We start from the raw sequence: 23,010 nt of genomic DNA, 5'->3' as shown, positions 1-23,010 counted from the left end.
AGAGAAACTAACACAATTTTCAGGTTCAAAAATGTCAACAGAACTTGGGATTCCCAGCCAGTCTCCCATGCTGGTACTTGCAAAGCCTTAAGCTGCATTGCTGCTGCGATCTGTCCAGAGCAGGCACATTCAGCTTAGAATGGCTGTTGACAGCAGCTGTTCAATTTGAACCTTCTTTTACTATCTCATAGAGAAACTAACACAATTTTCAGGTTCAAAAAGGTCAACGGAACTTGGGATTCCCAGCTAGTCTCCCATGCTGGTACTTGCCAAGCATTAAGCTGCATTGCTGCTGCGATCTGACGAGAGCAGGCACATTCAGCTTAGAATGGCCGTTGACAGCAACTGTTCAATTTGAACCTTATTTTACTACCTCATAGAGAAACTAACACAATTTTCAGGTTCAAAAAGGTCAACAGAACTTAGGATTCCCAGCCAGTCTCCCATGCTGGTACTTGCCAAGCCTTAAGCTGCATTGCTGCTGCGATCTGACGAGAGCAGGCACATTCAGCTTAGAATGGCCGTTGACAGCAGCTGTTCAATTTGAACCTTCTTTTACTATCTCATAGAGAAACTAACACAATTTTCAGGTTCAAAAAGGTCAACGGAACTTGGGATTCCCAGCCAGTCTCCCATGCTGGTACTTGCCAAGCCTTAAGCTGCATTGCTGCTGCGATCTGACGAGAGCAGGCACATTAAGCTTAGTAGAATGGCCGTTGACAGCAGTTGTTCAATTTGAACCTTCTTTTACTATCTCATAGAGAAACTAACACAATTTTCAGGTTCAAAAATGTCAACAGAACTTGGGATTCCCAGCCAGTCTCCCATGCTGGTACTTGCAAAGCCTTAAGCTGCATTGCTGCTGCGATCTGACCAGAGCATGCACATTCAGCTTTGAATGGCTGTTGACAGCAGCTGTTCAATTTGAACCTTCTTTTACTATCTCATAGAGAAACTAACACAATTTTCAGGTTCAAAAAGGTCAACGGAACTTGGGATTCCCAGCTAGTCTCCCATGCTGGTACTTGCCAAGCCTTAAGCTGCATTGCTGCTGCGATCTGACGAGAGCAGGCACATTCAGCTTAGAATGGCCATTGACAGCAGCTGTTCAATTTGAACCTTCTTTTACTATCTCATAGAGAAACTAACACAATTTTCAGGTTCAAAAATGTCAACAGAACTTGGGATTCCCAGCCAGTTTCCCATGCTGGTACTTGCTAAGCCTTAAGCTGCATCGCTGCTGCGATTTGACAAGAGCACGCACATTCAGTTTAGAATGGCCGTTGACAGCAGCTGTTCAATTTGAACCTTCTTTTACAATCTCATAGAGAAACTAACACAATTTTCAGGTTCAAAAAGGTCAACGGAACTTGGGATTCGCAGCCAGTCTCCCATGCTGGTACTTGCCAAGCCTTAAGCTGCATTGCTGCTGCGATCTGACGAGAGCAGGCACATTCAGCTTAGAATGGCCGTTGACAGCAGCTGTTCAATTTGAACCTTCTTTTACCATCTTTGACAGAGAAACTAACAATTTTCAGGTTCAAAAAGGTCAACGGAACTTGGGATTCCCAGCCAGTCTCCCATGCTGGTACTTGCCAAGCCTTAAGCTGAATTGCTGCTGCGATCTGACGATAGCAGGCACATTCAGCTTAGAATGGCCGTTGACAGCAGCTGTTCAATTTGAACCTTCTTTTACTATCTCATAGAGAAACTAACACAATTTTCAGGTTCAAAAAGGTCAACAGAACGTGGGATTCCCAGCCAGTCTCCCATGCTGGTACTTGCCAAGCCTTAAGCTGCATTGCTGCTGCGATCTGACGAGAGCAGGCACATTCAGCTTAGAATGGCCGTTGACAGCAGCTGTTCAATTTGAACCTTCTTTTACTATCTCATAGAGAAACTAACACAATTTTCAGGTTCAAAAAGGTCAACTGAACTTGGGATTCCCAGCCAGTCTCCCATGCTGGTACTTGCCAAGCCTTAGGCTGCGTCGCTGCTGCGATCTGACGAGAGCAGGCACATTCAGCTTAGAATGGCCGTTGACAGCAGCTGTTCAATTTGAACCTTCTTTTACTATCTCATAGAGAAACTAACACAATTTTCAGGTTCAAAAAGGTCAACAGAACGTGGCATTCCCAGCCAGTCTCCCATGCTGGTACTTGCCAAGCCTTAAGCTGCATTGCTGCTGCGATCTGACGAGAGCAGGCACATTCAGCTTAGAATGGCCGTTGACAGCAGCTGTTCAATTTGAACCTTCTTTTACTATCTCATAGAGAAACTAACACAATTTTCAGGTTCAAAAAGGTCAACTGAACTTGGGATTCCCAGCCAGTCTCCCATGCTGGTACTTGCCAAGCCTTAGGCTGCGTCGCTGCTGCGATCTGACGAGAGCAGGCACATTCAGCTTAGAATGGCCGTTGACAGCAGCTGTTCAATTTGAACCTTCTTTTACTATCTCATAGAGAAACTAACACAATTTTCAGGTTCAAAAAGGTCAACAGAACTTGGGATTCCCAGCCAGTCTCCCATGCTGGTACTTGCCAAACCTTAAGCTGCATTGCTGCTGCGATCTGACGAGAGCAGGCACATTCAGCTTAGAATGGCCGTTGACAGCAGTTGTTCAATTTGAACCTTCTTTTACCATCTTTGACAGAGAAACTAACAATTTTCAGGTTCAAAAAGGTCAACGGAACGTGGGATTCCCAGCCAGTCTCCCATGCTGGTACTTGCCAAGCCTTAAGCTGCATTGCTGCTGCGATCTGACGAGAGCAGGAACATTCAGCTTAGAATGGCCGTTGACAGCAGCTGCCTAATTTCTACTTTCTTTTACTATCTCATAGAGAAACTAACACAATTTTCATGTTCAAAAAGGTCAACAGAACTTGGGATTCCCAGCCAGTCTCCCATGCTGGTACTTGCCAAGCCTTAAGCTGCAACGCTGCTGCGATCTGACAAGAGCATGCACATTCAGCTTAGAATGGCCGTTGACAGCAGCTGTTCAATTTGAACCTTCTTTTACTATCTCATAGAGAAACTAACTCAATTTTCAGGTTTAAAAAGGTCAATGGAACTTGGGATTCCCAGCCAGTCTCCCATGCTGGTACTTGCCAAGCCTTAGCTTAGAATGGGCGTTGACAGCAGCTGTTCAATTTGAACCTTCTTTTACTATCTCATAGAGAAACTAACACAATTTTCAGGTTAAAAAAAGGTCAACGGAACTTGGGATTCCCAGCCAGTCTCCCATGCTGGTACTTGCCAAGCCTTAAGCTGCATTGCTGCTGCGATATGACGAGAGCAGGCACATTCAGCTTAGAATGGCTGTTGACAGCAGCTGTTCAATTTGAACCTTCTTTTAAGATCTTTGACAGAGAAACTAACAATTTTCAGGTTCAAAAAGGTCAACGGAACTTGGGATTCCCAGCCAGTCTCCCATGCTGGTACTTGCCAAGCCTTAAGCTGCATTGCTGCTGCGATCTGACGAGAGCAGGCACATTCAGCTTAGAATGGCCGTTGACAGCAGCTGCCTAATTTCTACTTTCTTTTACTATCTCATAGAGAAACTAACACAATTTTCAGGTTCAAAAAGGTCAACAGAACTTGGGATTCCCAGCCAGTCTCCCATGCTGGTACTTGCCAAGCCTTAAGCTGCAACGCTGCTGCGATCTGACAAGAGCATGCACATTCAGCTTAGAATGGCCGATGACAGCAGCTGTTCAATTTGAACCTTCTTTTACTATCTCATAGAGAAACTTACACAATTTTCAGGTTCAAAAAGGTCAACAGAACTTGGGATTCCCAGCCAGTCTCCCATGCTGGTACTTGCCAAGCCTTAAGCTGCATTGCTGCTGCGATCTGACGAGAGCAGGCACATTCAGCTTAGAATGGCCGTTGACAGCAGTTGTTCAATTTGAACCTTCTTTTACTATCTCATAGAGAAACTAACACAATTTTCAGGTTCAAAAAGGTCAACAGAACTTGGGATTCCCAGCCAGTCTCCCATGCTGGTACTTGCCAAGCCTTAAGCTGCATCGCTGCTGCGATCTGACGAGAGCAGGCACATTCAGCTTAGAATGGCCGTTGACAGCAGCTGTTCAATTTGAACCTTCTTTTACTATCTCATAGAGAAACTAACACAATTTTCAGGTTCAAAAAGGTCAAAGGAACTTGAGATTCCCAGCCAGTCTCCCATGCTGGTACTTGCCAAGCCTTAAGCTGCATTGCTGCTGCGATCTGACGAGAGCAGGCACATTCAGCTTAGAATGGCCGTTGACAGCAGTTGTTCAATTTGAACCTTCTTTTACTATCTCATAGAGAAACTAACACAATTTTCAGGTTCAAAAAGGTCAACAGAACTTGGGATTCCCAGCCAGTCTCCCATGCTGGTACTTGCCAAACCTTAAGCTGCATTGCTGCTGCGATCTGACGAGAGCAGGCACATTCAGCTTAAAACGGCCGTTGACAGCAGCTGTTCAATTTGAACCTTCTTTTACCTTCTTTGACAGAGAAACTAACAATTTTCAGGTTCAAAAAGGTCAAGGGAACGTGGGATTCCCAGCCAGTCTCCCATGCTGGTACTTGCCAAGCCTTAAGCTGCATTGCTGCTGCGATCTGACGAGAGCAGGCACATTCAGCTTAGAATGGCCGTTGACAGCAGCTGCCTAATTTCTACTTTCTTTTACTATCTCATAGAGAAACTAACACAATTTTCAGGTTCAAAAAGGTCAACAGAACTTGGGATTCCCAGGCAGTCTCCCATGCTGGTACTTGCCAAGCCTTAAGCTGCAACGCTGCTGCGATCTGACAAGAGCATTCACATTCAGCTTAGAATGGCCGTTGACAGCAGCTGTTCAATTTGAACCTTCTTTTACTATCTCATAGAGAAACTAACACATTTTCAGGTTCAAAAAGGTCAACGGAACTTGGGATTCCCAGCCAGTCTCCCATGCTGGTACTTGCCAAGCCTTAAGCTGCATTGCTGCTGCGATCTGATGAGAGCAGGCACATTCAGCTTAGAATGGCCGTTGACAGCAGCTGTTCAATTTGAACCTTCTTTTACAATCTCATAGAGAACCTAACTCGATTTTCAGGTTCAAAAAGGTCAATGGAACTTGGGATTCCCAGCCAGTCTCCCATGCTGGTACTTGCCAAGCCTTAGCTTAGAATGGGCGTTGACAGCAGCTGTTCAATTTGAACCTTCTTTTACTATCTCATAGAGAAACTAACACAATTTTCAGGTTCAAAAAGGTCAACGGAACTTGGGATTCCCAGCCAGTCTCCCATGCTGGTACTTGCCAAGCCTTAAGCTGCATTGCTGCTGCGATCTGACGAGAGCAGGCACATTCAGCTTAGAATGGCCGTTGACAGCAGCTGTTCAATTTGAACCTTCTTTTACTATCTCATAGAGAAACTAACACAATTTTCAGGTTCAAAAAGGTCAACAGAACTTGGGATTCCCAGCCAGTCTCCCATGCTGGTACTTGCCAAGCCTTAAGCTGCATTGCTGCTGCGATCTGACGAGAGCAGGCACATTCAGCTTAGAATGGCCGTTGACAGCAGCTGTTCAATTTGAACCTTCTTTTACTATCTCATAGAGAAACTAACACAATTTTCAGGTTCAAAAAGGTCAATGGAACTTGGGATTCCCTGCCAGACTCCCATGCTGGTACTTGCCAAGCCTTAAGCTGCATTGCTGCTGCGATCTGACGAGAGCAGGCACATTCAGCTTAGAATGGCCATTGACAGCAGCTGTTCAATTTGAACCTTCTTTTACTATCTCATAGAGAAACTAACACAATTTTCAGGTTCAAAAAGGTCAACAGAACTTGGGATTCCCAGCCAGTCTCCCATGCTGGTACTTGCCAAGCCTTAAGCTGCATCGCTGCTGCGATCTGACAAGAGCACACACATTCAGCTTAGAATGGCCGTTGACAGAAGATGTTCAATTTGAACCTTCTTTTACTATCTCATAGAGAAACTAACACAATTTTCAGGTTCAAAAAGGTCAACAGAACTTGGGATTCCCAGCCAGTCTCCCATGCTGGTACTTGCTAAGCCTTAAGCTGCATTGCTGCTGCGATCTGACGAGAGCAGGCACATTCAGCTTAGAATGGCCGTTGACAGCAGCTGTTCAATTTGAACCTTCTTTTACTATCTCATAGAGAAACTAACACAATTTTCAGGTTCAAAAAGGTCAACAGAACTTGGGATTCCCAGCAAGTCTCCCATGCTGGTACTTGTCAAACCTTAAGCTGCATTGCTGCTGCGATCTGACGAGAGCAGGCACATTCAGCTTAATATGGCCGTTGACAGCAGCTGTTCAATTTGAACCTTCTTTTACCATCTTTGACAGAGAAACTAACAATTTTCAGGTTCAAAAAGGTCAACGGAACGTGGGATTCCCAGCCAGTCTCCCATGCTGGTACTTGCCAAGCCTTAAGCTGCATTGCTGCTGCGATCTGACAAGAGCATGCACATTCAGCTTAGAATGGCCGTTGACAGCAGCTGTTCAATTTGAACCTTCTTTTACTATCTCATAGAGAAACTAACACATTTTCAGGTTCAAAAAGGTCAACAGAACTTGGGATTCCCAGCCAGTCTCCCATGCTGGTACTTGCCAAGCCTTAAGCTGCAACGCTGCTGCGATCTGACAAGAGCATGCACATTCAGCTTAGAATGGCCGTTGACAGCAGCTGTTCAATTTGAACCTTCTTTTACTATCTCATAGAGAAACTAACACATTTTCAGGTTCAAAAAGGTCAACGGAACTTGGGATTCCCAGCCAGTCTCCCATGCTGGTACTTGCCAAGCCTTAAGCTGCAACGCTGCTGCGATCTGACAAGAGCATGCACATTCAGCTTAGAATGGCCGTTGACAGCAGATGTTCAATTTGAACCTTCTTTTACTATCTCATAGAGAAACTAACTCAATTTTCAGGTTCAAAAAGGTCAATGGAACTTGGGATTCCCAGCCAGTCTCCCATGCTGGTACTTGCCAAGCCTTAGCTTAGAATGGGCGTTGACAGCAGCTGTTCATATTGAACCTTCTATTACTATCTCATAGAGAAACTAACACAATTTTCAGGTTCAAAAAGGTCAACAGAACTTGGGATTCCCAGCCAGTCTCCCATGCTGGTACTTGCCAAGCCTTAAGCTGCATTGCTGCTGCGATATGACGAGAGCAGGCACATTCAGCTTAGAATGGCTGTTGACAGCAGCTGTTCAATTTGAACCTTCTTTTAAGATCTTTGACAGAGAAACTAACAATTTTCAGGTTCAAAAAGGTCAACGGAACTTGGGATTCCCAGCCAGTCTCCCATGCTGGTACTTGCCAAGCCTTAAGCTGTATTGCTGCTGCGATCTGACGAGAGCAGGCACATTCAGCTTAGAATGGCCGTTGACAGCAGCTGCCTAATTTCTACTTTCTTTTACTATCTCATAGAGAAACTAACACAATTTTCAGGTTCAAAAAGGTCAACAGAACTTGGGATTCCCAGCCAGTCTCCCATGCTGGTACTTGCCAAGCCTTAAGCTGCAACGCTGCTGCGATCTGACAAGAGCATGCACATTCAGCTTAGAATGGCCGATGACAGCAGCTGTTCAATTTGAACCTTCTTTTACTATCTCATAGAGAAACTTACACAATTTTCAGGTTCAAAAAGGTCAACAGAACTTGGGATTCCCAGCCAGTCTCCCATGCTGGTACTTGCCAAGCCTTAAGCTGCATTGCTGCTGCGATCTGACGAGAGCAGGCACATTCAGCTTAGAATGGCCGTTGACAGCAGTTGTTCAATTTGAACCTTCTTTTACTATCTCATAGAGAAACTAACACAATTTTCAGGTTCAAAAAGGTCAACAGAACTTGGGATTCCCAGCCAGTCTCCCATGCTGGTACTTGCCAAGCCTTAAGCTGCATCGCTGCTGCGATCTGACGAGAGCAGGCACATTCAGCTTAGAATGGCCGTTGACAGCAGCTGTTCAATTTGAACCTTCTTTTACTATCTCATAGAGAAACTAACACAATTTTCAGGTTCAAAAAGGTCAAAGGAACTTGAGATTCCCAGCCAGTCTCCCATGCTGGTACTTGCCAAGCCTTAAGCTGCATTGCTGCTGCGATCTGACGAGAGCAGGCACATTCAGCTTAGAATGGCCGTTGACAGCAGTTGTTCAATTTGAACCTTCTTTTACTATCTCATAGAGAAACTAACACAATTTTCAGGTTCAAAAAGGTCAACAGAACTTGGGATTCCCAGCCAGTCTCCCATGCTGGTACTTGCCAAACCTTAAGCTGCATTGCTGCTGCGATCTGACGAGAGCAGGCACATTCAGCTTAAAATGGCCGTTGACAGCAGCTGTTCAATTTGAACCTTCTTTTACCATCTTTGACAGAGAAACTAACAATTTTCAGGTTCAAAAAGGTCAAGGGAACGTGGGATTCCCAGCCAGTCTCCCATGCTGGTACTTGCCAAGCCTTAAGCTGCATTGCTGCTGCGATCTGACGAGAGCAGGCACATTCAGCTTAGAATGGCCGTTGACAGCAGCTGCCTAATTTCTACTTTCTTTTACTATCTCATAGAGAAACTAACACAATTTTCAGGTTCAAAAAGGTCAACAGAACTTGGGATTCCCAGGCAGTCTCCCATGCTGGTACTTGCCAAGCCTTAAGCTGCAACGCTGCTGCGATCTGACAAGAGCATTCACATTCAGCTTAGAATGGCCGTTGACAGCAGCTGTTCAATTTGAACCTTCTTTTACTATCTCATAGAGAAACTAACACATTTTCAGGTTCAAAAAGGTCAACGGAACTTGGGATTCCCAGCCAGTCTCCCATGCTGGTACTTGCCAAGCCTTAAGCTGCATTGCTGCTGCGATCTGATGAGAGCAGGCACATTCAGCTTAGAATGGCCGTTGACAGCAGCTGTTCAATTTGAACCTTCTTTTACAATGTCATAGAGAACCTAACTCGATTTTCAGGTTCAAAAAGGTCAATGGAACTTGGGATTCCCAGCCAGTCTCCCATGCTGGTACTTGCCAAGCCTTAGCTTAGAATGGGCGTTGACAGCAGCTGTTCAATTTGAACCTTCTTTTACTATCTCATAGAGAAACTAACACAATTTTCAGGTTCAAAAAGGTCAACGGAACTTGGGATTCCCAGCCAGTCTCCCATGCTGGTACTTGCCAAGCCTTAAGCTGCATTGCTGCTGCGATCTGACGAGAGCAGGCACATTCAGCTTAGAATGGCCGTTGACAGCAGCTGTTCAATTTGAACCTTCTTTTACTATCTCATAGAGAAACTAACACAATTTTCAGGTTCAAAAAGGTCAACAGAACTTGGGATTCCCAGCCAGTCTCCCATGCTGGTACTTGCCAAGCCTTAAGCTGCATTGCTGCTGCGATCTGACGAGAGCAGGCACATTCAGCTTAGAATGGCCGTTGACAGCAGCTGTTCAATTTGAACCTTCTTTTACTATCTCATAGAGAAACTAACACAATTTTCAGGTTCAAAAAGGTCAATGGAACTTGGGATTCCCTGCCAGACTCCCATGCTGGTACTTGCCAAGCCTTAAGCTGCATTGCTGCTGCGATCTGACGAGAGCAGGCACATTCAGCTTAGAATGGCCATTGACAGCAGCTGTTCAATTTGAACCTTCTTTTACTATCTCATAGAGAAACTAACACAATTTTCAGGTTCAAAAAGGTCAACAGAACTTGGGATTCCCAGCCAGTCTCCCATGCTGGTACTTGCCAAGCCTTAAGCTGCATCGCTGCTGCGATCTGACAAGAGCACACACATTCAGCTTAGAATGGCCGTTGACAGAAGATGTTCAATTTGAACCTTCTTTTACTATCTCATAGAGAAACTAACACAATTTTCAGGTTCAAAAAGGTCAACAGAACTTGGGATTCCCAGCCAGTCTCCCATGCTGGTACTTGCCAAGCCTTAAGCTGCATTGCTGCTGCGATCTGACGAGAGCAGGCACATTCAGCTTAGAATGGCCGTTGACAGCAGCTGTTCAATTTGAACCTTCTTTTACTATCTCATAGAGAAACTAACACAATTTTCAGGTTCAAAAAGGTCAACAGAACTTGGGATTCCCAGCAAGTCTCCCATGCTGGTACTTGTCAAACCTTAAGCTGCATTGCTGCTGCGATCTGACGAGAGCAGGCACATTCAGCTTAATATGGCCGTTGACAGCAGCTGTTCAATTTGAACCTTCTTTTACCATCTTTGACAGAGAAACTAACAATTTTCAGGTTCAAAAAGGTCAACGGAACGTGGGATTCCCAGCCAGTCTCCCATGCTGGTACTTGCCAAGCCTTAAGCTGCATTGCTGCTGCGATCTGACAAGAGCATGCACATTCAGCTTAGAATGGCCGTTGACAGCAGCTGTTCAATTTGAACCTTCTTTTACTATCTCATAGAGAAACTAACACATTTTCAGGTTCAAAAAGGTCAACAGAACTTGGGATTCCCAGCCAGTCTCCCATGCTGGTACTTGCCAAGCCTTAAGCTGCAACGCTGCTGCGATCTGACAAGAGCATGCACATTCAGCTTAGAATGGCCGTTGACAGCAGCTGTTCAATTTGAACCTTCTTTTACTATCTCATAGAGAAACTAACACATTTTCAGGTTCAAAAAGGTCAACGGAACTTGGGATTCCCAGCCAGTCTCCCATGCTGGTACTTGCCAAGCCTTAAGCTGCAACGCTGCTGCGATCTGACAAGAGCATGCACATTCAGCTTAGAATGGCCGTTGACAGCAGATGTTCAATTTGAACCTTCTTTTACTATCTCATAGAGAAACTAACTCAATTTTCAGGTTCAAAAAGGTCAATGGAACTTGGGATTCCCAGCCAGTCTCCCATGCTGGTACTTGCCAAGCCTTAGCTTAGAATGGGCGTTGACAGCAGCTGTTCATATTGAACCTTCTATTACTATCTCATAGAGAAACTAACACAATTTTCAGGTTCAAAAAGGTCAACAGAACTTGGGATTCCCAGCCAGTCTCCCATGCTGGTACTTGCCAAGCCTTAAGCTGCATTGCTGCTGCGATATGACGAGAGCAGGCACATTCAGCTTAGAATGGCTGTTGACAGCAGCTGTTCAATTTGAACCTTCTTTTAAGATCTTTGACAGAGAAACTAACAATTTTCAGGTTCAAAAAGGTCAACGGAACTTGGGATTCCCAGCCAGTCTCCCATGCTGGTACTTGCCAAGCCTTAAGCTGCATTGCTGCTGCGATCTGACGAGAGCAGGCACATTCAGCTTAGAATGGCCGTTGACAGCAGCTGCCTAATTTCTACTTTCTTTTACTATCTCATAGAGAAACTAACACAATTTTCAGGTTCAAAAAGGTCAACAGAACTTGGGATTCCCAGCCAGTCTCCCATGCTGGTACTTGCCAAGCCTTAAGCTGCAACGCTGCTGCGATCTGACAAGAGCATGCACATTCAGCTTAGAATGGCCGATGACAGCAGCTGTTCAATTTGAACCTTCTTTTACTATCTCATAGAGAAACTTACACAATTTTCAGGTTCAAAAAGGTCAACAGAACTTGGGATTCCCAGCCAGTCTCCCATGCTGGTACTTGCCAAGCCTTAAGCTGCATTGCTGCTGCGATCTGACGAGAGCAGGCACATTCAGCTTAGAATGGCCGTTGACAGCAGTTGTTCAATTTGAACCTTCTTTTACTATCTCATAGAGAAACTAACACAATTTTCAGGTTCAAAAAGGTCAACAGAACTTGGGATTCCCAGCCAGTCTCCCATGCTGGTACTTGCCAAGCCTTAAGCTGCATCGCTGCTGCGATCTGACGAGAGCAGGCACATTCAGCTTAGAATGGCCGTTGACAGCAGCTGTTCAATTTGAACCTTCTTTTACTATCTCATAGAGAAACTAACACAATTTTCAGGTTCAAAAAGGTCAAAGGAACTTGAGATTCCCAGCCAGTCTCCCATGCTGGTACTTGCCAAGCCTTAAGCTGCATTGCTGCTGCGATCTGACGAGAGCAGGCACATTCAGCTTAGAATGGCCGTTGACAGCAGTTGTTCAATTTGAACCTTCTTTTACTATCTCATAGAGAAACTAACACAATTTTCAGGTTCAAAAAGGTCAACAGAACTTGGGATTCCCAGCCAGTCTCCCATGCTGGTACTTGCCAAACCTTAAGCTGCATTGCTGCTGCGATCTGACGAGAGCAGGCACATTCAGCTTAAAATGGCCGTTGACAGCAGCTGTTCAATTTGAACCTTCTTTTACCATCTTTGACAGAGAAACTAACAATTTTCAGGTTCAAAAAGGTCAAGGGAACGTGGGATTCCCAGCCAGTCTCCCATGCTGGTACTTGCCAAGCCTTAAGCTGCATTGCTGCTGCGATCTGACGAGAGCAGGCACATTCAGCTTAGAATGGCCGTTGACAGCAGCTGCCTAATTTCTACTTTCTTTTACTATCTCATAGAGAAACTAACACAATTTTCAGGTTCAAAAAGGTCAACAGAACTTGGGATTCCCAGGCAGTCTCCCATGCTGGTACTTGCCAAGCCTTAAGCTGCAACGCTGCTGCGATCTGACAAGAGCATTCACATTCAGCTTAGAATGGCCGTTGACAGCAGCTGTTCAATTTGAACCTTCTTTTACTATCTCATAGAGAAACTAACACATTTTCAGGTTCAAAAAGGTCAACGGAACTTGGGATTCCCAGCCAGTCTCCCATGCTGGTACTTGCCAAGCCTTAAGCTGCATTGCTGCTGCGATCTGATGAGAGCAGGCACATTCAGCTTAGAATGGCCGTTGACAGCAGCTGTTCAATTTGAACCTTCTTTTACAATCTCATAGAGAACCTAACTCGATTTTCAGGTTCAAAAAGGTCAATGGAACTTGGGATTCCCAGCCAGTCTCCCATGCTGGTACTCGCCAAGCCTTAGCTTAGAATGGGCGTTGACAGCAGCTGTTCAATTTGAACCTTCTTTTACTATCTCATAGAGAAACTAACACAATTTTCAGGTTCAAAAAGGTCAACGGAACTTGGGATTCCCAGCCAGTCTCCCATGCTGGTACTTGCCAAGCCTTAAGCTGCATTGCTGCTGCGATCTGACGAGAGCAGGCACATTCAGCTTAGAATGGCCGTTGACAGCAGCTGTTCAATTTGAACCTTCTTTTACTATCTCATAGAGAAACTAACACAATTTTCAGGTTCAAAAAGGTTAACAGAACTTGGGATTCCCAGCCAGTCTCCCATGCTGGTACTTGCCAAGCCTTAAGCTGCATTGCTGCTGCGATCTGACGAGAGCAGGCACATTCAGCTTAGAATGGCCGTTGACAGCAGCTGTTCAATTTGAACCTTTTTTTACTATCTCATAGAGAAACTAACACAATTTTCAGGTTCAAAAAGGTCAATGGAACTTGGGATTCCCTGCCAGACTCCCATGCTGGTACTTGCCAAGCCTTAAGCTGCATTGCTGCTGCGATCTGACGAGAGCAGGCACATTCAGCTTAGAATGGCCATTGACAGCAGCTGTTCAATTTGAACCTTCTTTTACTATCTCATAGAGAAACTAACACAATTTTCAGGTTCAAAAAGGTCAACAGAACTTGGGATTCCCAGCCAGTCTCCCATGCTGGTACTTGCCAAGCCTTAAGCTGCATCGCTGCTGCGATCTGACAAGAGCACACACATTCAGCTTAGAATGGCCGTTGACAGCAGATGTTCAATTTGAACCTTCTTTTACTATCTCATAGAGAAACTAACACAATTTTCAGGTTCAAAAAGGTCAACAGAACTTGGGATTCCCAGCCAGTCTCCCATGCTGGTACTTGCCAAGCCTTAAGCTGCATTGCTGCTGCGATCTGACGAGAGCAGGCACATTCAGCTTAGAATGGCCGTTGACAGCAGCTGTTCAATTTGAACCTTCTTTTACTATCTCATAGAGAAACTAACACAATTTTCAGGTTCAAAAAGGTCAACAGAACTTGGGATTCCCAGCCAGTCTCCCATGCTGGTACTTGTCAAACCTTAAGCTGCATTGCTGCTGCGATCTGACGAGAGCAGGCACATTCAGCTTAATATGGCCGTTGACAGCAGCTGTTCAATTTGAACCTTCTTTTACCATCTTTGACAGAGAAACTAACAATTTTCAGGTTCAAAAAGGTCAACGGAACGTGGGATTCCCAGCCAGTCTCCCATGCTGGTACTTGCCAAGCCTTAAGCTGCATTGCTGCTGCGATCTGACAAGAGCATGCACATTCAGCTTAGAATGGCCGTTGACAGCAGCTGTTCAATTTGAACCTTCTTTTACTATCTCATAGAGAAACTAACACATTTTCAGGTTCAAAAAGGTCAACAGAACTTGGGATTCCCAGCCAGTCTCCCATGCTGGTACTTGCCAAGCCTTAAGCTGCAACGCTGCTGCGATCTGACAAGAGCATGCACATTCAGCTTAGAATGGCCGTTGACAGCAGCTGTTCAATTTGAACCTTCTTTTACTATCTCATAGAGAAACTAACACATTTTCAGGTTCAAAAAGGTCAACGGAACTTGGGATTCCCAGCCAGTCTCCCATGCTGGTACTTGCCAAGCCTTAAGCTGCAACGCTGCTGCGATCTGACAAGAGCATGCACATTCAGCTTAGAATGGCCGTTGACAGCAGATGTTCAATTTGAACCTTCTTTTACTATCTCATAGAGAAACTAACTCAATTTTCAGGTTCAAAAAGGTCAATGGAACTTGGGATTCCCAGCCAGTCTCCCATGCTGGTACTTGCCAAGCCTTAGCTTAGAATGGGCGTTGACAGCAGCTGTTCATATTGAACCTTCTTTTACTATCTCATAGAGAAACTAACACAATTTTCAGGTTCAAAAAGGTCAACAGAACTTGGGATTCCCAGCCAGTCTCCCATGCTGGTACTTTCCAAGCCTTAAGCTGCATTGCTGCTGCGATCTGACGAGAGCAGGCACATTCAGCTTAGAATGGCCGTTGACAGCAGCTGTTCAATTTGAACCTTCTTTTACTATCTCATAGAGAAACTAACACAATTTTCAGGCTCAAAAAGGTCAACAGAACTTAGGATTCCCAGCCAGTCTCCCATGCTGGTACATGCCAAGCCTTAAGCTGCATTGCTGCTGCGATCTGACGAGAGCAGGCACATTCAGCTTAGAATGGCCGTTGACAGCAGCTGTTCAGTTTGAACCTTCTTTTACTATCTAATAGAGAAACTAACACAATTTTCAGGTTCAAAAAGGTCAACAGAACTTGGGATTCCCAGCCAGTCTCCCATGCTGGTACTTGCCAAGCCTTAAGCTGCATTGCTGCTGCGATCTGACGAGAGCAGGCACATTCAGCTTAGAATGGCCGTTGACAGCAGCTGTTCAATTTGAACCTTCTTTTACTATCTCATAGAGAAACTAACACAATTTTCAGGTTCAAAAAGGTCAACAGAACTTGGGATTCCCAGCCAGTCTCCCATGCTGGTACTTGCCAAGCCTTAAGCTGCATCGCTGCTGCGATCTGACAAGAGCACACACATTCAGCTTAGAATGGCCGTTGACAGCAGCTGTTCAATTTGAACCTTCTTTTACTATCTCATAGAGAAACTAACACAATTTTCAGGTTCAAAAAGGTCAACAGAACTTGGGATTCCCAGCCAGTCTCCCATGCTGGTACTTGCCAAGCCTTAAGCTGCATTGCTGCTGCGATCTGACGAGAGCAGGCACATTCAGCTTAGAATGGCCGTTGACAGCAGCTGTTCAATTTGAACCTTCTTTTACTATCTCATAGAGAAACTAACACAATTTTCAGGTTCAAAAAGGTCAACAGAACTTGGGATTCCCAGCCAGTCTCCCATGCTGGTACTTGTCAAACCTTAAGCTGCATTGCTGCTGCGATCTGACGAGAGCAGGCACATTCAGCTTAATATGGCCGTTGACAGCAGCTGTTCAATTTGAACCTTCTTTTACCATCTTTGACAGAGAAACTAACAATTTTCAGGTTCAAAAAGGTCAACGGAACGTGGGATTCCCAGCCAGTCTCCCATGCTGGTACTTGCCAAGCCTTAAGCTGCATTGCTGCTGCGATCTGACAAGAGCATGCACATTCAGCTTAGAATGGCCGTTGACAGCAGCTGTTCAATTTGAACCTTCTTTTACTATCTCATAGAGAAACTAACACATTTTCAGGTTCAAAAAGGTCAACAGAACTTGGGATTCCCAGCCAGTCTCCCATGCTGGTACTTGCCAAGCCTTAAGCTGCAACGCTGCTGCGATCTGACAAGAGCATGCACATTCAGCTTAGAATGGCCGTTGACAGCAGCTGTTCAATTTGAACCTTCTTTTACTATCTCATAGAGAAACTAACACATTTTCAGGTTCAAAAAGGTCAACGGAACTTGGGATTCCCAGCCAGTCTCCCATGCTGGTACTTGCCAAGCCTTAAGCTGCAACGCTGCTGCGATCTGACAAGAGCATGCACATTCAGCTTAGAATGGCCGTTGACAGCAGCTGTTCAATTTGAACCTTCTTTTACTATCTCATAGAGAAACTAACTCAATTTTCAGGTTCAAAAAGGTCAATGGAACTTGGGATTCCCAGCCAGTCTCCCATGCTGGTACTTGCCAAGCCTTAGCTTAGAATGGGCGTTGACAGCAGCTGTTCATATTGAACCTTCTTTTACTATCTCATAGAGAAACTAACACAATTTTCAGGTTCAAAAAGGTCAACAGAACTTGGGATTCCCAGCCAGTCTCCCATGCTGGTACTTTCCAAGCCTTAAGCTGCATTGCTGCTGCGATCTGACGAGAGCAGGCACATTCAGCTTAGAATGGCCGTTGACAGCAGCTGTTCAATTTGAACCTTCTTATACCATCTTTGACAGAGAAACTAACAATTTTCACGTTCAAAAAGGTCAACGGAACTTGGGATTCCCAGCCAGTCTCCCATGCTGGTACTTGCCAAGCCTTAAGCTGCATTGCTGCTGCAATCTGACGAGAGCAGGCACATTCAGCTTAGAATGGCCGTTGACAGCAGCTGCCTAATTTCTACTTTGTTTTACTATCTCATAGAGAAACTAACACAATTTTCAGGTTCAAAAAGGTCAACGGAACTTGGGATTCCCAGCCAGTCTCCCATGCTGGTATTTGCCAAGCCTTAAGCTGCATTGCTGCTGCGATCTGACGAGAGCAGGCACATTCAGCTTAGAATGGCCGTTGACAGCAACTGTTCAATTTGAACCTTATTTTACTACCTCATAGAGAAACTAACACAATTTTCAGGTTCAAAAAGGTCAACAGAACTTAGGATTCCCGGCCAGTCTCCCATGCTGGTACTTGCCAAGCCTTAAGCTGCATCGCTGCTGCGATCTGACAAGAGCATGCACATTCAGCTTAGAATGGCCGTTGACAGCAGCTGTTCAATTTGAACCTTCTTTTACTATCTCATAGAGAAACTAACACAATTTTCAGGTTCAAAAAGGTCAACGGAACTTGGGATTCCTTGCCAGTTTCCCATGCTGGTACTTGCCAAGCCTTAAGCTGCATTGCTGCTGCGATCTGACGAGAGCAGGCACATTCAGCTTAGAATGGCCATTGACAGCAGCTGTTCAATTTGAACCTTCTTTTACTATCTCATAGAGAAACTAACACAATTTTCAGGTTCAAAAAGGTCAACGGAACTTGGGATTCGCAGCCAGTCTCCCATGCTGGTACTTGCCAAGCCTTAAGCTGCATTGCTGCTGCGATCTGACGAGAGCAGGCACATTCAGCTTAGAATGGCCGTTGACAGCAGCTGTTCAATTTGAACCTTCTTTTACTATCTCATAGAGAAACTAACACAATTTTCAGGTTCAAAAAGGTCAACGGAACTTGGGATTCCCTGCCAGTCTCCCATGCTTGTACTTGCCAAGCCTTAAGCTGCTGCGATCTGACGAGAGCAGGCACATTCAGCTTAGAATGGCCGTTGACAGCAGCTGTTCAATTTGAACCTTCTTTTACTATCTCATAGAGAAACAAACACAATTTTCAGGTTCAAAAAGGTCAACGGAACTTGGGATTCCCAGCCAGTCTCCCATGCTGGTACTTTCCAAGGCTTAAGCTGCATTGCTGCTGCGATCTGACGAGAGCAGGCACATTCAGCTTAGAATGGCCGTTGACAGCAGCTGTTCAATTTGAACCTTCTTTTACTATCTCATAGAGAAACTAACACAATTTTCAGGTTCAAAAAGGTCCACAGAACTTGGGATTCCCAGCCAGTCTCCCATGCTGGTACTTGCCAAGCCTTAAGCTGCATCGCTGCTGCGATCTGACGAGAGCAGGCACATTCAGCTTAGAATGGGCGTTGACAGCAGCTGTTCAATTTGAACCTTCTTTTACTATCTCATAGAGAAACTAACACAATTTTCAGGTTCAAAAAGGTCAACAGAACTTGGGATTCCCAGCCAGTCTCCCATGCTGGTACTTGCCAAACCTTAAGCTGCATTGCTGCTGCGATCTGACGAGAGCAGGCACATTCAGCTTAGAATGGCCGTTGACAGCAGCTGTTCAATTTGAACCTTCTTTTACCATCTTTGACAGAGAAACTAACAATTTTCAGGTTCAAAAAGGTCAAGGGAACGTGGGATTCCCAGCCAGTCTCCCATGCTGGTACTTGCCAAGCCTTAAGCTGCATTGCTGCTGCGATCTGACGAGAGCAGGCACATTCAGCTTAGAATGGCCGTTGACAGCAGTTGTTCAATTTGAACCTTCTTTTACTATCTCATAGAGAAACTAACACAATTTTCAGGTTCAAAAAGGTCAACAGAACTTGGGATTCCCAGCCAGTCTCCCATGCTGGTACTTGCCAAACCTTAAGCTGCATTGCTGCTGCGATCTGACGAGAGCAGGCACATTCAGCTTAAAATGGCCGTTGACAGCAGCTGTTCAATTTGAACCTTCTTTTACCATCTTTGACAGAGAAACTAACAATTTTCAGGTTCAAAAAGGTCAAGGGAACGTGGGATTCCCAGCCAGTCTCCCATGCTGGTACTTGCCAAGCCTTAAGCTGCATTGCTGCTGCGATCTGACGAGAGCAGGCACATTCAGCTTAGAATGGCCGTTGACAGCAGCTGCCTAATTTCTACTTTCTTTTACTATCTCATAGAGAAACTAACACAATTTTCAGGTTCAAAAAGGTCAACAGAACTTGGGATTCCCAGGCAGTCTCCCATGCTGGTACTTGCCAAGCCTTAAGCTGCAACGCTGCTGCGATCTGACAAGAGCATTCACATTCAGCTTAGAATGGCCGTTGACAGCAGCTGTTCAATTTGAACCTTCTTTTACTATCTCATAGAGAAACTAACACATTTTCAGGTTCAAAAAGGTGAACGGAACTTGGGATTCCCAGCCAGTCTCCCATGCTGGTACTTGCCAAGCCTTAAGCTGCATTGCTGCTGCGATCTGATGAGAGCAGGCACATTCAGCTTAGAATGGCCGTTGACAGCAGCTGTTCAATTTGAACCTTCTTTTACAATCTCATAGAGAACCTAACTCGATTTTCAGGTTCAAAAAGGTCAATGGAACTTGGGATTCCCAGCCAGTCTCCCATGCTGGTACTTGCCAAGCCTTAGCTTAGAATGGGCGTTGACAGCAGCTGTTCAATTTGAACCTTCTTTTACTATCTCATAGAGAAACTAACACAATTTTCAGGTTCAAAAAGGTCAACGGAACTTGGGATTCCCAGCCAGTCTCCCATGCTGGTACTTGCCAAGCCTTAAGCTGCATTGCTGCTGCGATCTGACGAGAGCAGGCACATTCAGCTTAGAATGGCCGTTGACAGCAGCTGTTCAATTTGAACCTTCTTTTACTATCTCATAGAGAAACTAACACAATTTTCAGGTTCAAAAAGGTCAATGGAACTTGGGATTCCCTGCCAGACTCCCATGCTGGTACTTGCCAAGCCTTAAGCTGCATTGCTGCTGCGATCTGACGAGAGCAGGCACATTCAGCTTAGAATGGCCATTGACAGCAGCTGTTCAATTTGAACCTTCTTTTACTATCTCATAGAGAAACTAACACAATTTTCAGGTTCAAAAAGGTCAACAGAACTTGGGATTCCCAGCCAGTCTCCCATGCTGGCACTTGCCAAGCCTTAAGCTGCATCGCTGCTGCGATCTGACAAGAGCACACACATTCAGCTTAGAATGGCCGTTGACAGAAGATGTTCAATTTGAACCTTCTTTTACTATCTCATAGAGAAACTAACACAATTTTCAGGTTCAAAAAGGTCAACAGAACTTGGGATTCCCAGCCAGTCTCCCATGCTGGTACTTGCCAAGCCTTAAGCTGCATTGCTGCTGCGATCTGACGAGAGCAGGCACATTCAGCTTAGAATGGCCGTTGACAGCAGCTGTTCAATTTGAACCTTCTTTTACTATCTCATAGAGAAACTAACACAATTTTCAGGTTCAAAAAGGTCAACAGAACTTGGGATTCCCAGCCAGTCTCCCATGCTGGTACTTGTCAAACCTTAAGCTGCATTGCTGCTGCGATCTGACGAGAGCAGGCACATTCAGCTTAATATGGCCGTTGACAGCAGCTGTTCAATTTGAACCTTCTTTTACCATCTTTGACAGAGAAACTAACAATTTTCAGGTTCAAAAAGGTCAACGGAACGTGGGATTCCCAGCCAGTCTCCCATGCTGGTACTTGCCAAGCCTTAAGCTGCATTGCTGCTGCGATCTGACAAGAGCATGCACATTCAGCTTAGAATGGCCGTTGACAGCAGCTGTTCAATTTGAACCTTCTTTTACTATCTCATAGAGAAACTAACACATTTTCAGGTTCAAAAAGGTCAACAGAACTTGGGATTCCCAGCCAGTCTCCCATGCTGGTACTTGCCAAGCCTTAAGCTGCAACGCTGCTGCGATCTGACAAGAGCATGCACATTCAGCTTAGAATGGCCGTTGACAGCAGCTGTTCAATTTGAACCTTCTTTTACTATCTCATAGAGAAACTAACACATTTTCAGGTTCAAAAAGGTCAACGGAACTTGGGATTCCCAGCCAGTCTCCCATGCTGGTACTTGCCAAGCCTTAAGCTGCAACGCTGCTGCGATCTGACAAGAGCATGCACATTCAGCTTAGAATGGCCGTTGACAGCAGATGTTCAATTTGAACCTTCTTTTACTATCTCATAGAGAAACTAACTCAATTTTCAGGTTCAAAAAGGTCAATGGAACTTGGGATTCCCAGCCAGTCTCCCATGCTGGTACTTGCCAAGCCTTAGCTTAGAATGGGCGTTGACAGCAGCTGTTCATATTGAACCTTCTATTACTATCTCATAGAGAAACTAACACAATTTTCAGGTTCAAAAAGGTCAACAGAACTTGGGATTCCCAGCCAGTCTCCCATGCTGGTACTTGCCAAGCCTTAAGCTGCATTGCTGCTGCGATATGACGAGAGCAGGCACATTCAGCTTAGAATGGCTGTTGACAGCAGCTGTTCAATTTGAACCTTCTTTTAAGATCTTTGACAGAGAAACTAACAATTTTCAGGTTCAAAAAGGTCAACGGAACTTGGGATTCCCAGCCAGTCTCCCATGCTGGTACTTGCCAAGCCTTAAGCTGCATTGCTGCTGCGATCTGACGAGAGCAGGCACATTCAGCTTAGAATGGCCGTTGACAGCAGCTGCCTAATTTCTACTTTCTTTTACTATCTCATAGAGAAACTAACACAATTTTCAGGTTCAAAAAGGTCAACAGAACTTGGGATTCCCAGCCAGTCTCCCATGCTGGTACTTGCCAAACCTTAAGCTGCATTGCTGCTGCGATCTGACGAGAGCAGGCACATTCAGCTTAAAATGGCCGTTGACAGCAGCTGTTCAATTTGAACCTTCTTTTACCATCTTTGACAGAGAAACTAACAATTTTCAGGTTCAAAAAGGTCAAGGGAACGTGGGATTCCCAGCCAGTCTCCCATGCTGGTACTTGCCAAGCCTTAAGCTGCATTGCTGCTGCGATCTGACGAGAGCAGGCACATTCAGCTTAGAATGGCCGTTGACAGCAGCTGCCTAATTTCTACTTTCTTTTACTATCTCATAGAGAAACTAACACAATTTTCAGGTTCAAAAAGGTCAACAGAACTTGGGATTCCCAGGCAGTCTCCCATGCTGGTACTTGCCAAGCCTTAAGCTGCAACGCTGCTGCGATCTGACAAGAGCATTCACATTCAGCTTAGAATGGCCGTTGACAGCAGCTGTTCAATTTGAACCTTCTTTTACTATCTCATAGAGAAACTAACACATTTTCAGGTTCAAAAAGGTGAACGGAACTTGGGATTCCCAGCCAGTCTCCCATGCTGGTACTTGCCAAGCCTTAAGCTGCATTGCTGCTGCGATCTGATGAGAGCAGGCACATTCAGCTTAGAATGGCCGTTGACAGCAGCTGTTCAATTTGAACCTTCTTTTACAATCTCATAGAGAACCTAACTCGATTTTCAGGTTCAAAAAGGTCAATGGAACTTGGGATTCCCAGCCAGTCTCCCATGCTGGTACTTGCCAAGCCTTAGCTTAGAATGGGCGTTGACAGCAGCTGTTCAATTTGAACCTTCTTTTACTATCTCATAGAGAAACTAACACAATTTTCAGGTTCAAAAAGGTCAACGGAACTTGGGATTCCCAGCCAGTCTCCCATGCTGGTACTTGCCAAGCCTTAAGCTGCATTGCTGCTGCGATCTGACGAGAGCAGGCACATTCAGCTTAGAATGGCCGTTGACAGCAGCTGTTCAATTTGAACCTTCTTTTACTATCTCATAGAGAAACTAACACAATTTTCAGGTTCAAAAAGGTCAATGGAACTTGGGATTCCCTGCCAGACTCCCATGCTGGTACTTGCCAAGCCTTAAGCTGCATTGCTGCTGCGATCTGACGAGAGCAGGCACATTCAGCTTAGAATGGCCATTGACAGCAGCTGTTCAATTTGAACCTTCTTTTACTATCTCATAGAGAAACTAACACAATTTTCAGGTTCAAAAAGGTCAACAGAACTTGGGATTCCC

At 45.1% G+C, this 23,010-nt stretch overlaps 70 pseudogenes; all 70 read right to left on the bottom strand.

Annotated features, from left to right (window-relative positions):
• Nucleotides 1-221: 221 nt before the first annotated feature.
• Nucleotides 222-340, bottom strand: LOC140112665 (5S ribosomal RNA; annotated as a pseudogene).
• Nucleotides 341-410: 70 nt separating this feature from the next.
• On the bottom strand, nt 411-529 carry LOC140112644 (5S ribosomal RNA; annotated as a pseudogene).
• Nucleotides 530-599: 70 nt separating this feature from the next.
• LOC140112616 (5S ribosomal RNA) lies at nt 600-721 on the bottom strand (annotated as a pseudogene).
• Nucleotides 722-980: 259 nt separating this feature from the next.
• On the bottom strand, nt 981-1,099 carry LOC140112640 (5S ribosomal RNA; annotated as a pseudogene).
• Nucleotides 1,100-1,358: 259 nt separating this feature from the next.
• LOC140112648 (5S ribosomal RNA) lies at nt 1,359-1,477 on the bottom strand (annotated as a pseudogene).
• Nucleotides 1,478-1,736: 259 nt separating this feature from the next.
• On the bottom strand, nt 1,737-1,855 carry LOC140112660 (5S ribosomal RNA; annotated as a pseudogene).
• A 70-nt stretch (nt 1,856-1,925) lies between these two features.
• LOC140112608 (5S ribosomal RNA) lies at nt 1,926-2,044 on the bottom strand (annotated as a pseudogene).
• A 70-nt stretch (nt 2,045-2,114) lies between these two features.
• Nucleotides 2,115-2,233, bottom strand: LOC140112666 (5S ribosomal RNA; annotated as a pseudogene).
• Nucleotides 2,234-2,303: 70 nt separating this feature from the next.
• LOC140112607 (5S ribosomal RNA) lies at nt 2,304-2,422 on the bottom strand (annotated as a pseudogene).
• A 70-nt stretch (nt 2,423-2,492) lies between these two features.
• Nucleotides 2,493-2,611, bottom strand: LOC140112651 (5S ribosomal RNA; annotated as a pseudogene).
• A 70-nt stretch (nt 2,612-2,681) lies between these two features.
• Nucleotides 2,682-2,800, bottom strand: LOC140112653 (5S ribosomal RNA; annotated as a pseudogene).
• Nucleotides 2,801-3,396: 596 nt separating this feature from the next.
• Nucleotides 3,397-3,515, bottom strand: LOC140112620 (5S ribosomal RNA; annotated as a pseudogene).
• Nucleotides 3,516-3,774: 259 nt separating this feature from the next.
• On the bottom strand, nt 3,775-3,893 carry LOC140112639 (5S ribosomal RNA; annotated as a pseudogene).
• Nucleotides 3,894-3,963: 70 nt separating this feature from the next.
• Nucleotides 3,964-4,082, bottom strand: LOC140112627 (5S ribosomal RNA; annotated as a pseudogene).
• A 70-nt stretch (nt 4,083-4,152) lies between these two features.
• LOC140112606 (5S ribosomal RNA) lies at nt 4,153-4,271 on the bottom strand (annotated as a pseudogene).
• Nucleotides 4,272-4,907: 636 nt separating this feature from the next.
• Nucleotides 4,908-5,026, bottom strand: LOC140112638 (5S ribosomal RNA; annotated as a pseudogene).
• Nucleotides 5,027-5,243: 217 nt separating this feature from the next.
• Nucleotides 5,244-5,362, bottom strand: LOC140112619 (5S ribosomal RNA; annotated as a pseudogene).
• Nucleotides 5,363-5,432: 70 nt separating this feature from the next.
• On the bottom strand, nt 5,433-5,551 carry LOC140112637 (5S ribosomal RNA; annotated as a pseudogene).
• A 70-nt stretch (nt 5,552-5,621) lies between these two features.
• Nucleotides 5,622-5,740, bottom strand: LOC140112597 (5S ribosomal RNA; annotated as a pseudogene).
• Nucleotides 5,741-5,999: 259 nt separating this feature from the next.
• On the bottom strand, nt 6,000-6,118 carry LOC140112659 (5S ribosomal RNA; annotated as a pseudogene).
• Nucleotides 6,119-6,188: 70 nt separating this feature from the next.
• Nucleotides 6,189-6,307, bottom strand: LOC140112657 (5S ribosomal RNA; annotated as a pseudogene).
• Nucleotides 6,308-7,089: 782 nt separating this feature from the next.
• On the bottom strand, nt 7,090-7,208 carry LOC140112615 (5S ribosomal RNA; annotated as a pseudogene).
• Nucleotides 7,209-7,278: 70 nt separating this feature from the next.
• LOC140112641 (5S ribosomal RNA) lies at nt 7,279-7,397 on the bottom strand (annotated as a pseudogene).
• A 259-nt stretch (nt 7,398-7,656) lies between these two features.
• LOC140112635 (5S ribosomal RNA) lies at nt 7,657-7,775 on the bottom strand (annotated as a pseudogene).
• Nucleotides 7,776-7,845: 70 nt separating this feature from the next.
• LOC140112624 (5S ribosomal RNA) lies at nt 7,846-7,964 on the bottom strand (annotated as a pseudogene).
• Nucleotides 7,965-8,034: 70 nt separating this feature from the next.
• Nucleotides 8,035-8,153, bottom strand: LOC140112605 (5S ribosomal RNA; annotated as a pseudogene).
• A 70-nt stretch (nt 8,154-8,223) lies between these two features.
• LOC140112602 (5S ribosomal RNA) lies at nt 8,224-8,342 on the bottom strand (annotated as a pseudogene).
• Nucleotides 8,343-8,789: 447 nt separating this feature from the next.
• On the bottom strand, nt 8,790-8,908 carry LOC140112626 (5S ribosomal RNA; annotated as a pseudogene).
• Nucleotides 8,909-9,125: 217 nt separating this feature from the next.
• On the bottom strand, nt 9,126-9,244 carry LOC140112618 (5S ribosomal RNA; annotated as a pseudogene).
• A 70-nt stretch (nt 9,245-9,314) lies between these two features.
• LOC140112634 (5S ribosomal RNA) lies at nt 9,315-9,433 on the bottom strand (annotated as a pseudogene).
• Nucleotides 9,434-9,503: 70 nt separating this feature from the next.
• LOC140112596 (5S ribosomal RNA) lies at nt 9,504-9,622 on the bottom strand (annotated as a pseudogene).
• Nucleotides 9,623-9,881: 259 nt separating this feature from the next.
• On the bottom strand, nt 9,882-10,000 carry LOC140112633 (5S ribosomal RNA; annotated as a pseudogene).
• Nucleotides 10,001-10,070: 70 nt separating this feature from the next.
• On the bottom strand, nt 10,071-10,189 carry LOC140112656 (5S ribosomal RNA; annotated as a pseudogene).
• Nucleotides 10,190-10,971: 782 nt separating this feature from the next.
• LOC140112613 (5S ribosomal RNA) lies at nt 10,972-11,090 on the bottom strand (annotated as a pseudogene).
• A 70-nt stretch (nt 11,091-11,160) lies between these two features.
• On the bottom strand, nt 11,161-11,279 carry LOC140112617 (5S ribosomal RNA; annotated as a pseudogene).
• Nucleotides 11,280-11,538: 259 nt separating this feature from the next.
• Nucleotides 11,539-11,657, bottom strand: LOC140112632 (5S ribosomal RNA; annotated as a pseudogene).
• Nucleotides 11,658-11,727: 70 nt separating this feature from the next.
• LOC140112623 (5S ribosomal RNA) lies at nt 11,728-11,846 on the bottom strand (annotated as a pseudogene).
• Nucleotides 11,847-11,916: 70 nt separating this feature from the next.
• Nucleotides 11,917-12,035, bottom strand: LOC140112604 (5S ribosomal RNA; annotated as a pseudogene).
• A 70-nt stretch (nt 12,036-12,105) lies between these two features.
• LOC140112601 (5S ribosomal RNA) lies at nt 12,106-12,224 on the bottom strand (annotated as a pseudogene).
• A 447-nt stretch (nt 12,225-12,671) lies between these two features.
• On the bottom strand, nt 12,672-12,790 carry LOC140112590 (5S ribosomal RNA; annotated as a pseudogene).
• A 217-nt stretch (nt 12,791-13,007) lies between these two features.
• On the bottom strand, nt 13,008-13,126 carry LOC140112610 (5S ribosomal RNA; annotated as a pseudogene).
• Nucleotides 13,127-13,196: 70 nt separating this feature from the next.
• LOC140112654 (5S ribosomal RNA) lies at nt 13,197-13,315 on the bottom strand (annotated as a pseudogene).
• Nucleotides 13,316-13,385: 70 nt separating this feature from the next.
• Nucleotides 13,386-13,504, bottom strand: LOC140112595 (5S ribosomal RNA; annotated as a pseudogene).
• A 259-nt stretch (nt 13,505-13,763) lies between these two features.
• On the bottom strand, nt 13,764-13,882 carry LOC140112631 (5S ribosomal RNA; annotated as a pseudogene).
• Nucleotides 13,883-13,952: 70 nt separating this feature from the next.
• Nucleotides 13,953-14,071, bottom strand: LOC140112664 (5S ribosomal RNA; annotated as a pseudogene).
• A 782-nt stretch (nt 14,072-14,853) lies between these two features.
• On the bottom strand, nt 14,854-14,972 carry LOC140112622 (5S ribosomal RNA; annotated as a pseudogene).
• Nucleotides 14,973-15,042: 70 nt separating this feature from the next.
• On the bottom strand, nt 15,043-15,161 carry LOC140112667 (5S ribosomal RNA; annotated as a pseudogene).
• Nucleotides 15,162-15,231: 70 nt separating this feature from the next.
• On the bottom strand, nt 15,232-15,350 carry LOC140112630 (5S ribosomal RNA; annotated as a pseudogene).
• Nucleotides 15,351-15,609: 259 nt separating this feature from the next.
• LOC140112629 (5S ribosomal RNA) lies at nt 15,610-15,728 on the bottom strand (annotated as a pseudogene).
• Nucleotides 15,729-15,798: 70 nt separating this feature from the next.
• On the bottom strand, nt 15,799-15,917 carry LOC140112663 (5S ribosomal RNA; annotated as a pseudogene).
• A 782-nt stretch (nt 15,918-16,699) lies between these two features.
• Nucleotides 16,700-16,818, bottom strand: LOC140112621 (5S ribosomal RNA; annotated as a pseudogene).
• Nucleotides 16,819-16,888: 70 nt separating this feature from the next.
• Nucleotides 16,889-17,007, bottom strand: LOC140112645 (5S ribosomal RNA; annotated as a pseudogene).
• Nucleotides 17,008-17,077: 70 nt separating this feature from the next.
• LOC140112652 (5S ribosomal RNA) lies at nt 17,078-17,196 on the bottom strand (annotated as a pseudogene).
• Nucleotides 17,197-17,455: 259 nt separating this feature from the next.
• Nucleotides 17,456-17,574, bottom strand: LOC140112609 (5S ribosomal RNA; annotated as a pseudogene).
• A 70-nt stretch (nt 17,575-17,644) lies between these two features.
• On the bottom strand, nt 17,645-17,763 carry LOC140112646 (5S ribosomal RNA; annotated as a pseudogene).
• Nucleotides 17,764-18,014: 251 nt separating this feature from the next.
• On the bottom strand, nt 18,015-18,133 carry LOC140112655 (5S ribosomal RNA; annotated as a pseudogene).
• Nucleotides 18,134-18,203: 70 nt separating this feature from the next.
• On the bottom strand, nt 18,204-18,322 carry LOC140112611 (5S ribosomal RNA; annotated as a pseudogene).
• A 70-nt stretch (nt 18,323-18,392) lies between these two features.
• On the bottom strand, nt 18,393-18,511 carry LOC140112649 (5S ribosomal RNA; annotated as a pseudogene).
• Nucleotides 18,512-18,770: 259 nt separating this feature from the next.
• Nucleotides 18,771-18,889, bottom strand: LOC140112600 (5S ribosomal RNA; annotated as a pseudogene).
• Nucleotides 18,890-19,336: 447 nt separating this feature from the next.
• On the bottom strand, nt 19,337-19,455 carry LOC140112643 (5S ribosomal RNA; annotated as a pseudogene).
• A 217-nt stretch (nt 19,456-19,672) lies between these two features.
• Nucleotides 19,673-19,791, bottom strand: LOC140112598 (5S ribosomal RNA; annotated as a pseudogene).
• A 70-nt stretch (nt 19,792-19,861) lies between these two features.
• On the bottom strand, nt 19,862-19,980 carry LOC140112594 (5S ribosomal RNA; annotated as a pseudogene).
• Nucleotides 19,981-20,239: 259 nt separating this feature from the next.
• On the bottom strand, nt 20,240-20,358 carry LOC140112628 (5S ribosomal RNA; annotated as a pseudogene).
• Nucleotides 20,359-20,428: 70 nt separating this feature from the next.
• LOC140112661 (5S ribosomal RNA) lies at nt 20,429-20,547 on the bottom strand (annotated as a pseudogene).
• Nucleotides 20,548-21,329: 782 nt separating this feature from the next.
• LOC140112612 (5S ribosomal RNA) lies at nt 21,330-21,448 on the bottom strand (annotated as a pseudogene).
• A 70-nt stretch (nt 21,449-21,518) lies between these two features.
• On the bottom strand, nt 21,519-21,637 carry LOC140112662 (5S ribosomal RNA; annotated as a pseudogene).
• Nucleotides 21,638-21,707: 70 nt separating this feature from the next.
• Nucleotides 21,708-21,826, bottom strand: LOC140112599 (5S ribosomal RNA; annotated as a pseudogene).
• A 447-nt stretch (nt 21,827-22,273) lies between these two features.
• LOC140112642 (5S ribosomal RNA) lies at nt 22,274-22,392 on the bottom strand (annotated as a pseudogene).
• Nucleotides 22,393-22,609: 217 nt separating this feature from the next.
• Nucleotides 22,610-22,728, bottom strand: LOC140112650 (5S ribosomal RNA; annotated as a pseudogene).
• A 70-nt stretch (nt 22,729-22,798) lies between these two features.
• Nucleotides 22,799-22,917, bottom strand: LOC140112593 (5S ribosomal RNA; annotated as a pseudogene).
• Between the last annotated feature and the right edge of the window lie 93 nt (nt 22,918-23,010).

The sequence above is a fragment of the Engystomops pustulosus genome, unplaced genomic scaffold (genome assembly GCF_040894005.1).
Source record: "Engystomops pustulosus unplaced genomic scaffold, aEngPut4.maternal MAT_SCAFFOLD_934, whole genome shotgun sequence".
Taxonomy (NCBI): domain Eukaryota; kingdom Metazoa; phylum Chordata; class Amphibia; order Anura; family Leptodactylidae; genus Engystomops; species Engystomops pustulosus.
The sequence above is the reverse complement of the archived record's forward strand: the minus strand, read 5'-3'. Positions and strand labels throughout refer to the sequence as shown.